Below are 16,173 nucleotides of genomic sequence, written 5' to 3' on the forward strand. Positions count from 1 at the left end.
TAGCCTGACAATCCAAGTGTGCCACACTTGTTTCTTAAAATGTGACTTGTTATCAATCCTTCCTTGTTCTTAAATCCTTGGTTAATAGCTTCATATGTTGCCAAAGGAGCCCAGCTATCTAGGTTTCACCTAATTCCTCAGCAGGTGATGATGATTGAACCAATAATTAACCTTAGCCATGGTGCTGATTGCTTTTCTAGTAGCAATATTAAAAGAAGTGTGATGAAATCCAATTAAGTCATAGAGGGTATGCAACACACTAAAGACAGGAAAATAGCGCATTCTATTTGCACTCAGAAGGTCAGGGTTTGAGGCTGGCTTATATATTTACTAGATTGTGAATGTGAGTTTTAATCTCCTTGTATGTCGGAGAAATAATTCTTACTTTATGTACCTCCTGTATGAAGAAATCTTAAGTTGTTTTTAATTGACATTTGAATCCTTATTTTATTTTCTAAGAACTTAAGAAATGCTACCAGGCTTGGAATATGATATTCCACATGGCAAAAGAGATAGGTTTACAACCAAGAATCACTTGCCCAGCAAAACTCACTATAATCCTTCAGGGGGAAAATAAATATTCAATGAAATAGAGGACTTTCAAGCATTCTTAAGAAAAAGACTAGAGCTGAAAAGAAAATTTTACTTCCAAATACAAGACTCAAGAGAAGCATAAAAAGGTAAACAGAAAAAAGAACTCATAAGGGATTCAATAAGGTTAAACTGTTTACATTCCTAAATGGGAAAATTGTATTTGTAACTCCTAAAAATGTTCTCATTATCAGGCAGTTAGAAGTAGTATACATAGACAGAGGGCATGGTTGTGAGTTGAATATGGTGGAATTATTATCTAAAAGAAATCACGGGATGAGCAAGTGGATTACCCTGAAAGAAGGGGAAAGTGAGAGGTAGAATTGAAAAAAAAAATCTGACATAAAAAAGGCACAAAGGAATTTTTATAATGAAGAAAATGATGGAGGATGTGAGAGGAGCCATGAACCTTACTCTTATCAGAATGGGCTTAAAGAGGTAATAACATACACACTCAGTTGGGTATAGAACTCTATTTTACCATGTAGGAAAGTACTAGGAGAAGGAAATGGAGGTAGCTGATAAAAGGGAAGACAAATTCCAGGAGGTAAAAGTAAAAAAAAAAAAACACTTTTGAGAATGTGCAGTGTGAAAGGAGGGAGTGAGTAGGAGAAACAGAGGGGAAAATAGGATGGAGGAAAATAAAAAAGTAATGATAATTGTGGAAAAAATTTACAGCCAGTTTCTCTGATAAAGAACTTATTTCTCAAATATATAGAGAACAGAGTTAATTTTACAAAAATAAGAGCCATTCCTCACTTGATAAATGGCCAAAGGATATGAACAGGCAGATTTCAGATGAAGTAATCAAAGCTGTCATTATTGATTAGAGAAATGCAAATCAAAACAATCTGAGCTACCACCCATATTGGCTAATAGGCCAGAATATGAAAATGACAATGACAAATGTTGGAGAACTTGTGGGAAAATTAAGATACTAAGATACTGTTGGTGAAGTCAGGAACTGATTCAACCATTCTGGAGAGCAATTTGGGACTATGCCAAAAAGGCTATAAAACTATGCAAACACTTTGACTAAGCAATACTACTACTAAGTTTATATTGCAAAAAGAAAAAAAAAAGAAAAGAAAAGGGCTTATGTATACAAAAATATTACAATAGCACTTTTTTAAATGTTAATATACTTCTTTATTTTATTTTTTTTTGCTTTTTAAAAAAAAATTTAAATTTTATTTTATTTTTTAGTTTACATCATTCATTTCCACAAGATTTTGAGTTACACATTTTCTCCCCATTTTTCCCCTACCCACCACCTAAAAATATTGATCATACTGAATATCCCTGTCCCCAATCTGCTCTCTCCCATATCTTCCCTGATTACCTCTCCGACTTTCCAGTAGGGCACAGTGAATCTCTATGCCCCAGTGTCTGTATATCTTATTTCCCAGTTACATGTAAAATAATAATAATAGTTATAATATATATTTTTTCAAATTCGATTTTAAACTTTGAATTCTTGAGTCTTTCCCTACCTCCCTCGTCACCCACCCTTACTGGGAAGATAAGCAATTCAATATAGGCTGTGCATGTGTAGCTATGCAAAACATTTCTATAGTGGATATGTTGTGAAAGACTGACTATATTTCCCTCCATCCTATCCCACCCCCCACTTGTTCTATTCTCTACTTTGATCCTGTCCCTTTGCAAAAGTGTGTGCTTCCAACTTCCCTCCCCCCCAAGACTGCCCTCCTTTCCATCATCCACCCTCTCATCCCCTTCCCCCCCTACTCTCCTGTAGGGTGAGATACCATATTTAGTGTGTATGTCATTCCCTTTCTAAGCCAAATTCATAGAGAATAAGGTTGACTCATTCCCTTTTGCTTTCCTGTTCTTACCCTCCATTGTAAAGTCATATTGCTCTGCTTGCTTTTCCTCCTTTGCTTGCTCATGTTGCCACTCAATTACTTGAATTTTGAGCTTTTTGCCACAGTAGAACTCTGCTACTGGAGGGGGGAGGAAGGGAGCTTTGTCCCAAATTGCTGGGGTTTTCACAGCTTCCAGAGCTATTAGTTGGGTGCCCTCTCTGAAGCCTCCACATTCTCAGGCAAACTGGTCATGCACCCTAGGACCTCTACCCAGAACAGGGATCCAGATCCAAACAGGTTAAAGCAAGAACTGTTACCCCTCAGACTGTGGCTTGGTCCCCCTACAATCTGCAGGCCAGGAGCTCTGAAGCAGCCATGTGGCAGTGGCTGCATGTCTGCCATGCCTCAGCTGCTTCTCCCACTGGGAGGCTAAGGTCAGACTGTACTCCTGAACTCTCAGGTCATGAAGTCCACACTGCACTGACCTCTAACTTTGTCCTTAGCATCTCTGGGTTGATAATCCTGTAAACTGCCACAGCTGCTGGTGATCTGAAGTCCCTCCAGTCATCAGCTGGTTGTGGTCATCCTGAGGCTAAATCCTTGGGCTTGCTTGGGGCTGGGCTCGGCTCCCAGAGCTCTAAGCTAGCCCCTTCCTGCCAGCCTACTGGACTGTCTTCAGCAGGAAGTTAGCTTCTCTGTGTCATTTTGTGGGTTTTGTAGCTCCAAAGTTTTTTAAGAGTCATTTTTTTACATGAATTTGAGGAGGTGTGAGGTGAGCAGGAGCCATCCAGAAGTCCTGTTTCTCTAAAACAGCACTTATATGGTGGCAAAGAATTGGAAACTTAGGGGATGTCCATCAGTTGGGGAATGCCTGAACAAGTTGTTGTGATGGATTACCATTGTTTTTTTTTAATTTTTAATTATTAACTTCTGATTTACATCATTCATTTCCACCAGATTTTGTTACAAATTTTCTCCCCGTTTTTCCCCTACCCACCGCCCCAAAATAGCAGTCCCACAGGATATCCCCTCCTCCAATCTGCCCTCTCCCATATTTTCTCCCATACCCCTTTCGACTTTTCCAGTGGATCTCTATGCCTCAGTGCCTGTGTATCTTATTTCCCAATTACATGTAAAATGGTATTAATAATAGTATACACACACATATACACATATATATTTGAATATTTGATTTTAAAACTTTCAATTCAAGATTCATTCCCTTCCTTCCTTGTCACCCACCCTTACTGGGAAGATAAGCAGTTCAGTATAGGTTGTACATGTGTAGCTAATGCAAAACAATAACATAGTAGATATATTGTAAAACACTGACTATATTTCCCTACCTCCTATCCCACCTCCCACTTATTCTATTCTCTACTTTGATCTTGTACCTTTTCAAAAGTGGGTGCTTCCTACTTCCCTCCCCTCACAGCCTTCCCTCCTTTCCATATTCCCCCCTCTCATCCCCTTCCCCCCCTATTCTCCAGGAGGGTGAGATACCCTATTTAGTGTGTATTTCACTCGCTCTTCAAGCCAGATTCAATGGGAATAAGGTTGACTCATTCCCTTTTGCCTTCCTATTCTTCCCCTCCATTGTAACCATTTTCCCTTGCCTCTTCTGTATGATATAGTTTACCCCAATCTGTCTCTCCCCATCTCTTCTCATTATATTCCTCTCACTGCTTAATTTCACCTTTTAAGTATCATCCCTTCCTGTTAAATTGGTCCTGTGCCCTCTATCTGTGTATATCTGTAAACATATATACACACATTCACATATGTATTCATATGCCCATATACCCTCATATATAGACATATATTTATATATATTTCTAATCCCTTCAACTACTGAGAAAAGTTTCATAAGTTACAATTATTGTTTTTGCATGTAGGAATGTTAATAGTTCAACTTTGATAAGTTCCTTATGATTTCTTTTCCCTGTTTACCTTCTCATGCTTCTCTTGCTTCTTGTATCTGAATGTCAAGTTTTCTATTCAAATCTGGCTTTTTCAGCAAGAATGCGTGAAAGTCCTCTATTCCACTGAATGACCATATTTTCCCCTGAAACATGATACTCAGTTTTGCTGGGTAGGTGACTCTTGGTTTTAATCACAGCTCCCTTGACTTCCAGAATATCATATTCCAAGCCCTTAGATCCCTCAGTGTAGAAGCTGCCAGATCCTGGGTTATCCTGATTGTGTTTCCACAATATTAAAATTATTTCTTCCTGGCTGCTTGTAATATTCTCTCCTCAATCTGGTAATTCCAGAACCTGGTTATAATATTCCTAGCAGTTTTCTTTTTGGGATCTTTCTCAGGAGGTGATCAGTGGATTCTTTCAACCTCTATTTTGCCCTCTGGTACTAAAACATCAGGGTAGTTTTCTTTGAGAACTTCCTGGAGGATGCTTTCTGGGTTCTTATTTTGGTCATGTGTTTCAGTTAGTCCAATAATTTTTAAATTATCTCTCCTGGATCTATTTTCCAGGTCAGTGGTTTTTCAAGAGATATTTCACATTTCCTGCTATTATTTCATTTATTTGGATCTGTTTAACAGCATCCTGATTTCTCATAAAGTCATTAGCTTCCATTTGCTCCAATCTAATTATGAAGCAATGATTCTCCTCATTGAGCTATTGAGATTCTTTTTCCATCTGGAAAATTTGGCTTTTTAAGGCATTCTTCTCCTCGTTGCCTTTTTGAACCTCTTTTGCCATGAGTTAGTCTATTTTTTAAGGTATGATTTTCCTCAGTCAGGCTGTTGACTCTCATTTCATAATTTTCTTGCATTATTCTCATTTCTCTTCCCAATTTTTCCTCCACTTCTCTTGTCTGCTTCTTAAGGTCCTCTATGGCCTGTAACCAGCTTGTATTTTCCTTTGAAGCTTTTGGTGCAGGAGTTCTGACTTCACTGTTTTCCTCCTATTCCATGCCTCGCTCCTTCTTGTCCCAAAAATAGGAGTGTAATGTTGGAATCTTCTGTCTACTTTGTTTCCTTTGCCTGCTCATTTTGCCACTCAATTACTTGACTTTGGGGCTTTTTGCCACAATAGGACTCTGCCACTAGACAAGGGGGCTTTCATCCCAAACGCTGGGGTTTTCTCAGCTGCCGGAGGTATAAGATGGGTGCCCTCTCTGAGGTCTCCACATGCTCTGGCAAGCTGGGCACACACCCCAGGACCTCCCCCCTAGACTGCAATACAGATCCAAGCAGGTTAAAGCAAGAGTGATTACCCCTCAGACTGGTGCTTGGTCCCCCTACACTCTGCAGGCCAGGAGCTGAAGCCTCCACGTGGTGCTGGCTGGCTGTGCTGGCATCTTAGGGCTTCTAGCCCCAGGGGTAAAAGCCAGGCACTACCACTTGCTAGTCCCAAATTCCAGACTGCACTGGCCTCTCACCTTGTCCTTCACATCTATGTGTTGATAAATCTGGAAACGGCCACAGCTGTGGCTGTTCTGGAGTTCCTCACGCCCATGGCTGGTCAGGCCTGCCCTGGGGCTAAAGCCTTGGCATGGTGCTGGGCTGGGCTCCCAGAGTGCTGTGCTGGATTCCTGCCAGCCTGCCAGGCTGTCCTCAGTGGGAGGTTAGCTTCTCTGTGTCATTTTGTGGGTTCTGCAGCTCCAAAGTTTGTTTAGAGTCCCCTTTTTCACATGGATTGGGGAAGGTGGAAGCAGGAGCTGAGGGAAGGTCATGCTTCTACTCTGACATCTTGGCTCCGCCCCCCCAGAATACCATTGTTTTACAAGGAGTGATAAGCAGGATGCTCTCAGGAAAAAAAAAAAAAACTTGGAAAGACTTACATAACTTGATGAATAGTTAAGTGAGTAAAGTGAGTAGAACCAGAAGAACATTGTACTCAGTAAGAGCAATATCATACAGTGATCAACTGTGAATGACTTAGCTATTCTCATCAATACAGTGATTCAAGACAATTCTGAAAGACATGATAAAAAATGCTACTCATCTCCAGAGGGGGGAAAAAACTGATGGAATCTGAGTATAGATTGAAGCATGGTTTTTTTCTTTATTTTTCTTGGGTTTTTTTGTCTGTGTTTTCTTTTGAAACATGACTAACATGGTCATATATTTTGTATGACTGCACATGTATAACCTATATTAAATTGCTTATCTTCTCAATGAGAGGGGTGGAGGGAAGAAGGGAGATAATTTGGAACTCAAAAAATTTTTAAATATTATAAATTGTTTTTACAATTAATGGTGGGGGAATAAGATATAAACTAAAAAGAAAAAATAAGAAATGCTACCTTGGGCTAAACTTATGGTACATGCATTCATCTATGACAAACCCAAAGAAAAACTGAAATGGGAAAGATATTTCTAAATATTCTTAGATTATCATTGTAAGATTTCCCTCTCCCTACTCTCAGATATAGCAACTCCCAATAAATCCCAATGTCAAGTAATCCTTTTGAACTCTTATAGGAACAAGCACCACTTATGAACCAAATTAGTGAAGAAAACAATGAGAATTTTCAACGTTAGAAAGATAGGCGTACCCAGACATTGTTGGTGGAGTTGTAAATTGGTCTAATGATGTTGGAAAACTTGGAGTTATGTAAATATAGTGAATAAAAATCTCTTTGGTCTAGAAATCCTATCCCAAAGAGGTTATTGACAAAAAAAAGGCTTCACATTCGCAAAAATATTTATAGCATCATTTTTGCATGTGAGATATCAAAGAACTGAGGCAATTGTGTAACCAAGTAATGACTGTTACTCAGTGTCCACTGTGGTGGATAGAGAGCTGGAGTTAGAATCAGGAAGACTTGAGTTCAGTTCCTGCTTCAGAAACTTAATAGATGTAAGATCCTGAACAAGTCACTTGCCCCCTCACAGTCTCAGTTTACTCATGTGTAAATGAGGGAAATAATATATTACAGGGTTTCAAAGAGAAAATAAATGTAACAGATGTGTGTATACATATATAGACTATAATAATGTAAATGAAAAGCCGAATAACCGGAATACAGTCACAACTAAACATTGAATAACCATAAAGATAAAGCTTGATCATAAAATAGAGTTTTGAGAAGCATCCCCTCCTTCCCTATCCTTTGAAAAGATAGGTGTCCATGGGTGTGAAGCATCATATACAAATTTTTCCTGTGTTAGTTTTGCTCATTGTTTTTGTTTTCCTTCCTCTCTTTAAAAAAATGTTATGATGGATTACTTTCTAAGATAATGGGAGAGAGGTAGAAACAAGGAAGACTTGCTGATGTAAAAATAAAAGATATAAGCAAAAAATTATTATGAAGAATGTTTTCCCTCCAGAAAATATTCACATAGCAAAATTGTGCAAATGTAGAGGAAGCTTGGTGTTATGAATACAGTTCTAGGCTTGGAATTAGGAAGACCAAAGTTTTTAATTTTACCTCTGCTACTTAAGGAGTTAGTAAAGTCACTTAATATCTAAGTGCCTCAGTTAATTTCAAAGAACTATGGACAAAGTCATAAATGGGTTCTAATATATGTTAGTGAAAGAAATTCATCCACCAAAGTTCTCTCCATGCTATGAAATCACAACCTTTCCATGCAATCACTTATTATGTAATTGTAAACAAGTTTTAGAAATTGAATAGAGTTTTCAGGACAAATATGCCAGGTCTATGAATAGAACTCAAAGTAGATGAAGCTCAAGGTAAAAGTAAGTATAAAGGAAAGATAACTCAAATTATAATTGTAAGTTCATGAGCTCATAATCTAAGAATATCAAAGAAAAATATTTCCCCATCAGGGAATGAAAAGGGGTAGAGCAATATCTCTATTGCTCCTGAAATCACTCCAGGAAAACAACTACCTACACCACAAACCCAGGAGTTTCTCTCTGATCATAGAGCCCAAGAGGGGTAATAGGTGATATGATATCCTTAATGACATCAATCTCCAGAAGTTAGAATATACCTAAAAATATCCTAGCTCCCCTTGATAACCCAGGATAGATTTGTCATCCATGAATTTGTCTAAATTTATCTTTTACCTTCTTAAAAACTTTATGCTTGGGGCGGCTATGTGGCACAGTGAGTAAAGCGCTGGTCCTGGAGTCAGGAGGACCCCAGTTCGGTTCCAGCCTCAGACACCTAACACCTTCCCCCCCACACACACACACACACACACAAAAACCTAGCCGTGTAACCTTGGGCAAGTTGCTTAACCCCAATTGCCCTCCAAAAGGCAAAAAAAAAAAACACTTTATGCTTGCATTTATAAAGTAGATCTGTTCATCACTAAACCTCTTTTAAACTCTAAGATAAATTGGTATAGTTGTATTCATGTGTTGTGTAAGAAAGAGAGAGAGGGAGGCAAGGGTGGGGAATGGGGAGAAGAAGGGTTAGTTAGGTTAGTTCTGTTAAAGAACAAGCCCCATTCACCCTCACCATGCCCTTCATGATTTGGTAGAATACACCTTATCTCCTTTTGACCTTTTGAGATCAAAGTATCCTACTTTGTCATTCAGTTGTCATGTGCTATGCTACTCTGATGCCCCTTCATGATGTGGAAGTGACCCAAAGACCTTGAAGAATATAACACAGGAGAACAGTAAAGTGTAGACTCTGGAAGTTCCTACAGACCTAGAAAGACTTCACATTTGGCCTCAATAATGGACTATATACCTATGATAGTTATCTAAGAGGCTCAGTACCAGAGAGTAGTCCACCAGGTAAAAATTGTTTGTTTGATTGTTCTTAATTGGCCAGAACAGCTTATTAAACTTTTTATTAAGGCATGAAGGACTTGTAATCTGCATCAACAGAGAAAGCATCTACACTAATGGTAATACAGATTTTCAGTCTACTGAAGAATCCCAATGGTGGTAGCCCTTTCACCCCAAGATCATCTCACTGTCTTTCTCTGAGTCTTCTCCAGTTTCATTGTCTCTCAGAGGTGGAGGGGTAACCAGAACTACACCCTGTGTCCTGGGTGCAGTTTAACCAGGTTTGTGTACAAGGGATGGATAACATTTTCAATTTTCTTTCCAGTGCCCTTCATCATGATGCCAAATATTTATTTCACAGGTATTCTTTGTCACAATAGCATGTAGGTCTTATTTCTTTAGGAAATAGTTTTAATACCTCCTAGACACCTCTCTTGCATTATAAATGACAGTTTTGAGCTTATAAATTCACAGATGAAGTTTGGGTGATTTTGCTTTACATTTATTTGTTCATTGAAAGTCTCATTTACTTTTAGGTCTATTCATAGACTTAGGAGATCTTTTCTGAACACTACCCATGGTTTCTCCCCTTAATGCCTATGTTCACATTGCTTCTTCACATTAAATACCATGATTGCACCAACCCCTCAACCCCCAAACCCTGAGTTCTAATTCCTAATCTTCCTTTAAGTTTGAGCTCAAATGTATTAAGAAGCAGGATGACATCATGACAAGAGTTGAACTTGGAATGAGGAGAGGCTTGGGTTTGAAATCCTTCCTTCACTGGCATTGTGAACTAGGCAAGGCACTTAGCACCTCTGAGCCTCAGTTTCTTTATTAAAATTAGAGATAAAAACAATAGTAATAACAGTAACTATAGTACCCACCTCATAGGACTATTGTGACAACTTAATGAGATATACTATATAAAGTACAATATAAACACCACTTATTACTCATGTTATTTCTTTCAAAAAGCCTTCTTTAAGCATGTTGCATTTACCTCCACTCAATTGTCATTGCTTTTAATTCAATGATTCTACCCTTTAAGGATCCCACAGTTTGCCAGGCATGGAAGTGAAGGGTTTCCTTTCTTTCTTTTTTTAGGGTCTCCTTTCTTATAGACAGAAGTTACATTGGCCATTTGCTTGAACTCTATGGATATTTGTATTTATATGTATATATATATATAATCTATAATATAATTTGTTATATTTATTTTTATTTACATACATATATTTATATTTTTTAAATTAAATTAAATTTATGTTTATAAAAAGAAATAAAATATGTGGCAGCATTTCTACCATTTTACCCTTTAAGTTTCTAAGAACTTTTGAATGGTCTTTGTGATTGAGTGTACAGGACTTGGTCTCAGTGGTTTATTAATATTTTGGCTGTCACTTCTAAAACATCATCATCATTCTCAATACTGTCATCATCATAACAGTCTGACCATGTCACTCATCTGTTCAGAAGTTTTCAGTAGCTCACAATTCCTTGTAGGATGAACTATAAACTCCTTTCCCTAATTTATTTAGATCTTCATTTACCTTTCTAACTTTATTTCATACTACCTCCCTTCACAAACTTGAAGTCCTAGCCAAACTGGAATACAAACAGTTCTCTGAATTCCATATTCTCTCTTCTACCTCCAGGCATTTGCATTAGTTTCTTCCTATATGTGGGTTGCCCCTCCCCTTTATCTCTGCCTCTCAGAGTCCTTATAAAACCTTCTCCAGCTCCATTGCCTTTCTTTGGGGGCAAGATTGAAACTGCACTTTTCCCAATTCCAAATAGTCTAAGTATGTTTGGCAGTAAATACTATCTTAGAATTGATGCTTCCTTGTTCCTTGAGAATTTCATGTATTTTGGGGTCTAGTCAGAGAGCTAGGAGATATTTTCTGAAAAAGCCTCATAGGTTCCTGTCTTTATGGCTACATCCACACTGCTCCCTCACTTGAAATAGCCTCCCCATTTCAATTGTCTTCAAGGATTAATTCAAGTAGCACCTCCTTTGTGAAGCTATGATGCACTCAGTTATTTCTGTTCTCTCTTTCCTCAGCATTCCTTAGAGTATGCTTATTAAGATGTTTTGTATTCCTTCCAATAGTTCATGACATCAAGGGCCATTTTATCTTTGTCTTTATTGACCTAAGCACAGTTCCTGTAGATTCTCTGTGATGACAGATACATAATAAATATTTGTTAAAATGAATGAAATTGGGGCAGCTAGATGACACCTGCCCTGGAGTCAGGAGGACCTGAGTTCAAATCCAACCTCGAACACTTGACACTTAACAGCTGTGTGACCTTGGGCAAGTCAACTTAATTGCAATTGCCTTGTCTTCCCCCCTTCAAGATGTTTTTTAAAGAAATGAATGGAATTAACATTTTCTAAAAAAAAAAAAATTAACCATCACAATAGCTCAATGAGGTAGATAATTAAATATTACTAACTTCATCCTACATATGAAGAAACTAAGAATCAGGAAGGTGTAGGGACTTGCCCCTGGAAAATGACAAAGCAAGGACTCAAAACCAGATCTTGTCCATCATAATCCTATGCTCTTTCTACAACTGCTCCTTTGACCTAATTGTCTAACAATTTCTCTTACTCCACTTCACTTACCACTTTGAGCAGGAATGTTGCTCATTCATGTTGCAGGAGAGAAAGAAGCTGACTAGAAAGGATGGAGATTAGAGAATTTTTTTCTCTTAAACTATCATTGTAAATACAATTCCAGAATGTACCATTAGTGAGGAAGGAACATCAGAATCCACCAGGAACCTGATGCATCTTGTGCCCTTTCTAACTCCCTGTCAAGGCCAGTGGGCATGGGGGTAGGGGTGGGGGTGAGTGTGGGTGTACTGTCCTAGGTTCCTGGGGTTTTTGTACCAGTCGCTGGATCCCCCACCATCTATGGGCTCCTCCCGCCGCTGCCACCGCCACCGCCACCACCCTGGGGCTGCGGCCGGGCCTTGTGCTCCTCTTGCACCTACGTCCCGCAGAGTTCCCCCACTGACCTTTCACACTGTTCTCCGTGTTTATAAACTGAGAAGTCTGTCGCCACAGCTGCCAGCGATTTAGTCCCCTGAAGCCTGCTCTGGCCTTGTCGCACCTGGCACAGCCCACGCTGGTGGGTGCTCCGCTCTCCCGGGTCCCAGAGCAGTGCAATATATCCTTTTTGTCCGTCTTCCAGCTTCTGGGCTGGAGATGTGTTTCACTCTGTCATTTTGTGGGTTCTGCAGCTCTAGAATTTATTTAGCCATTTTTAACAGGTATTTGGAGGGGTTAGGGGCAAGCTCAAGCAAGTCCCTGCTTTTACTCAACCATCTTGACTTTGCCTGTGCCCTTTCTAACTACCTAGGTTTCAGGGGGAAGTCATATGGAGTCCCTCACAGCCCCAACCACCCTGTGGAGAAGACAAACTTTGAAGGTTTGAGACTGGGAAGTAGACTTATTTCCTCTGGTGCAGGACTCTGGAGTCCCTCTCCCTGGAGTCTCATTGCCTGTCCCTGAGGAGTCGGCATCAAGATGCAGACAATGGGGCACTGAGGGACCTGGTTACAGGTGAGCCTCATTTACCATTCTCCAAGTTAATGTTCTGGGACCTTGGGGTTAGTTCTGATCCCAGGCTGGAACTGTGGGGAAAGAAGCTGGAATCTTATTAAGGTTATGATTCCGTAGCTGTCTGCTCTGTTGGTCTCAAAACCTGAAAGCACAGATAGCTGCAGCACCCAAAGAAGGGCCAGGCACTAAGGTTTTCTGACCTGTAAAAAACACACAGTATAATCTTCCATCAATCAATTAACAAGTATTTAAATGACTACTACATGCCATCTTAATATTAGTGTTCAACTCTTTCCTCAATGTTCTTTCCTTTAGGTAGAATTAGCCTATCTTCCCTTCAACCTTCCTGTTTTATGATTTTCTCTGACCCTTCTAAGAATAAGTGGCAGCACAGCTTCCTTCCTCAAATACATAAAAAAATTAATACTTGTATTCAGAGTTAAGCACCCAGATTCTCCTGGGTAGCCAAAGGAACGTAGCCAAAGAAAATAAGCATATGCTCTCCTCACTAGGAAAGACAAACAATAAAAAAAAATCATGATATGGGAAAATGCTCAGCCTCACAAAATGCAGCAGGTACCTGGGTCAGAGGTCTATCAGTTTGATGGGGGAAACTCGAAATGGAACTTTTAGAAGTAAAAGGTGAGGCACTGAGAGTCGAGAGTCTCTCAGTTGAGCCATTGAAGGCAGGAGCAGCAATTGTGAAAGAAGAGTTTAAAGAGAAAAATTGAAGACATGGCAGAGGCCGCGAGGCTGTGGGAGGGGGAGTGAAAAGCCAGAGTTGTGGTGACTTGAATCAGTCAATCACAGAAGGCTTTTTTGTGTTTGTCTTTTTTGGGTTTTTCTTGGTGGTGGTGGCGTATTGGGGTTTTTGTTTTGTTTTGGTTTTGGTTTTTTTTGAGAGATTAGTACAAAACAGCTTGACTTCAATTGGCCAAGAGCTCCAAAGACAGTTATCTCATTGAAGACTCACATTTGCCCTTTGTCGCCATCTAGAGGTAGACAGAGATGAGGCTTCTCCTAAGTGCTTGTTGCTCTTTGCTGCCACCTCTGGTTTGAGGTGGGAAAGCAAAAAGAGTTTTGTAATTGCTTTGGGATCTTGGTGAGCTGGAGCAGTGTTGATGGAGATGCATTCCCATTGGACATCATAGCATTCCGGTGAGTCGACAAATGAGAGGCAGCAAGGGAGTGCATTGGACAGGGCCCTGGTCCTAGAAAAAGGAAGACGTGAGTTTGTATCCATCCTGAAACACTTAACTAACTATAAGTTTCTCAACCTCTACCTTATTTTCCTCAAGCGTAAAATGGGAGACTATAATATCACCTACCTCTCAGGACTGTTGTGAGTCTTAAAGAGATGATATTTGTAAATCTCTTTGCATACAGTGCATGGTATATAGTAGGCACTTAATACGTACTAGTTCACTTGTTCCCTTCTTAGGCCAGGCAGTATGGCCCAAGGATAGCCAGTTTGATGAACTTTGCTATTGGCTGGCTTTAAGAAAATTACTAGGGGCATCTAGGTGGCTCAGTGAATAGAGCACTGGCCCTGGAGTCAGGAGGACCTGAGTTTGAATCAGTCCTCAGACACTTAACACTTGCCAGCCATGTGACTTTGGGCAAGTCACTTAACCCCAATTGCCCTGCCCTCCCCTCTCCAAAAAGCAAAAAAAAGCAAAGAAAGAAAATTACTATTAACATTAAGAGGTAACACTTTCTAAAGTATTTTCAAGGCTAATTGATCATTGATAGAGTGTGTAATAGCTATGTTTGAGTACAGAAGAGAGGAATATTTTCAGAGCTGAAGAGTAGGAAGGAACAAAAGCACAACAGTGAGAAGAGAAGCCGTATTGTATGGTACAGATGCTCTTGAAAGAATCAATGCCATTTAAGCCTGCAGGCCAGGGTTGTGAGTTACCCTAAGCACTTTAGTCCTCCTCCCTCATATATTATGTGCCATTTCTTTATAGTGTGTGTCCATTCTTTAACATAGCTATTGACAGCATTAAGAGTGGAATCCAGGTTTATATGGGAAATATGATATATTTTTATTATTTATGAATTTGCTTTATTAGTATCTGTAACATTATTTCAATTGCCTTATTGGTAAATAGATACTTATGTATAGGATATTAAAGTGTTATTATGTGAGTGACTGATTATGTAGATAGAAAACTCATTGGATTGGGGGTCAAGAGCAAGAATAATGAGTAGATGAAGTGTATTTCTTCTTAACAAGGTTATCACTGGGAACCTGAGGAAGTTTGAATATAACTGTGAAGTGCTGTCCTATCTCTGGGAACTTAGAACTGCCAGCATGAAAGGAGTTTGGAGTGATCGAACCAAACCCAGAATACATATGGGGTACTGTTAAGATGCGTTGGTGAGAGGTATGGATCCACTCAGTGTGGGTTGTGACCAGACACCATATTATAGACATAAATTATGGGAGTGTTTGACAATGCACCTAGAAACACTTTCTCCATTACCTGATACATGAAAAGGTGGTTTCCAGATTGTGACCCACTAGAATGAATTCATCCAAGTGACTAGAAGTTCTTTTAGTAAGAAGTCAAAGAGGAAAGCTTCCAAACTCATCATAATAGTGGGAAGAGCTTCCATCCCTATTCGGTGATTAGGCTCAACTAGATAGACTTGTTTCAGGTTCTCTGGCTACATTTCCTTTTACTGCTTGTTTCCTGTTTTAGCATCAAACTTATCATCTTTAAAAGGTGTGGAGAAATAGAAAAGACAGAAGCTGGCATCTTTCCTTTCTCAGACAATAGAGCTGGGGAAAAGTCCCTGAACAGCAGCAGAAGTGGGCTGCTTCAAGGGAAGTGCTGGCATTGAAGAGAGGCTACTAGAAGGTGGTGAGGGAAGGAAATAATAATTTATAAGTGCCTACTATATGCCAGACTGAAATCATCTAAATCCTTTGCAATATTATCACATTTGATCCTCACAACAACACCATGAGGGAGATGTTGATATTATAACCCCCATTTTATAGATGAGGCAACTGAGGCGGACAGAGGGTTAAATGACTTGCCCATGGTCACACAGCTACAAAGTCCTAAGGCCAAATTTGAACTTGGGTCTTTCTGACTCCGGGTCCATTGCTCTATCCACTGTGCCAACTAGCTACCTCTGTGGCTGAGGAACGATGTGAAGGAAAATGTATTCACCCTGTTTCCCTCCATGTTCCTTATTCTGCCATTAGAAAGTAAACTGTTTGAAGGCAGAGACTGTTTTGCTTTTGTCTAAGAATTTGTAGAACCTAGCACATTATCTTACCCACAAAAGATGTTTAATAAATGTTTGGTTATTTCAAGTGAATTAAATTTATACCTGTATATGCAAAGCAACTATTTGATTAAATAACACCAATGGAGATGAAATGTAACATGGTGTAATGTAATGCCAAGGAAAGGCAACTTCCCAGGTTCAAAATACCAGCATAGGTGCTCTCTATTTTATTCAGTGACAAACCAAGAACAGAGAAGAT

Source organism: Petaurus breviceps, unplaced genomic scaffold, assembly GCF_028583685.1.
Source record: "Petaurus breviceps papuanus isolate PSGF00001 unplaced genomic scaffold, PetGlider_PUasm1.0 90510, whole genome shotgun sequence".
Classification (NCBI taxonomy): domain Eukaryota; kingdom Metazoa; phylum Chordata; class Mammalia; order Diprotodontia; family Petauridae; genus Petaurus; species Petaurus breviceps.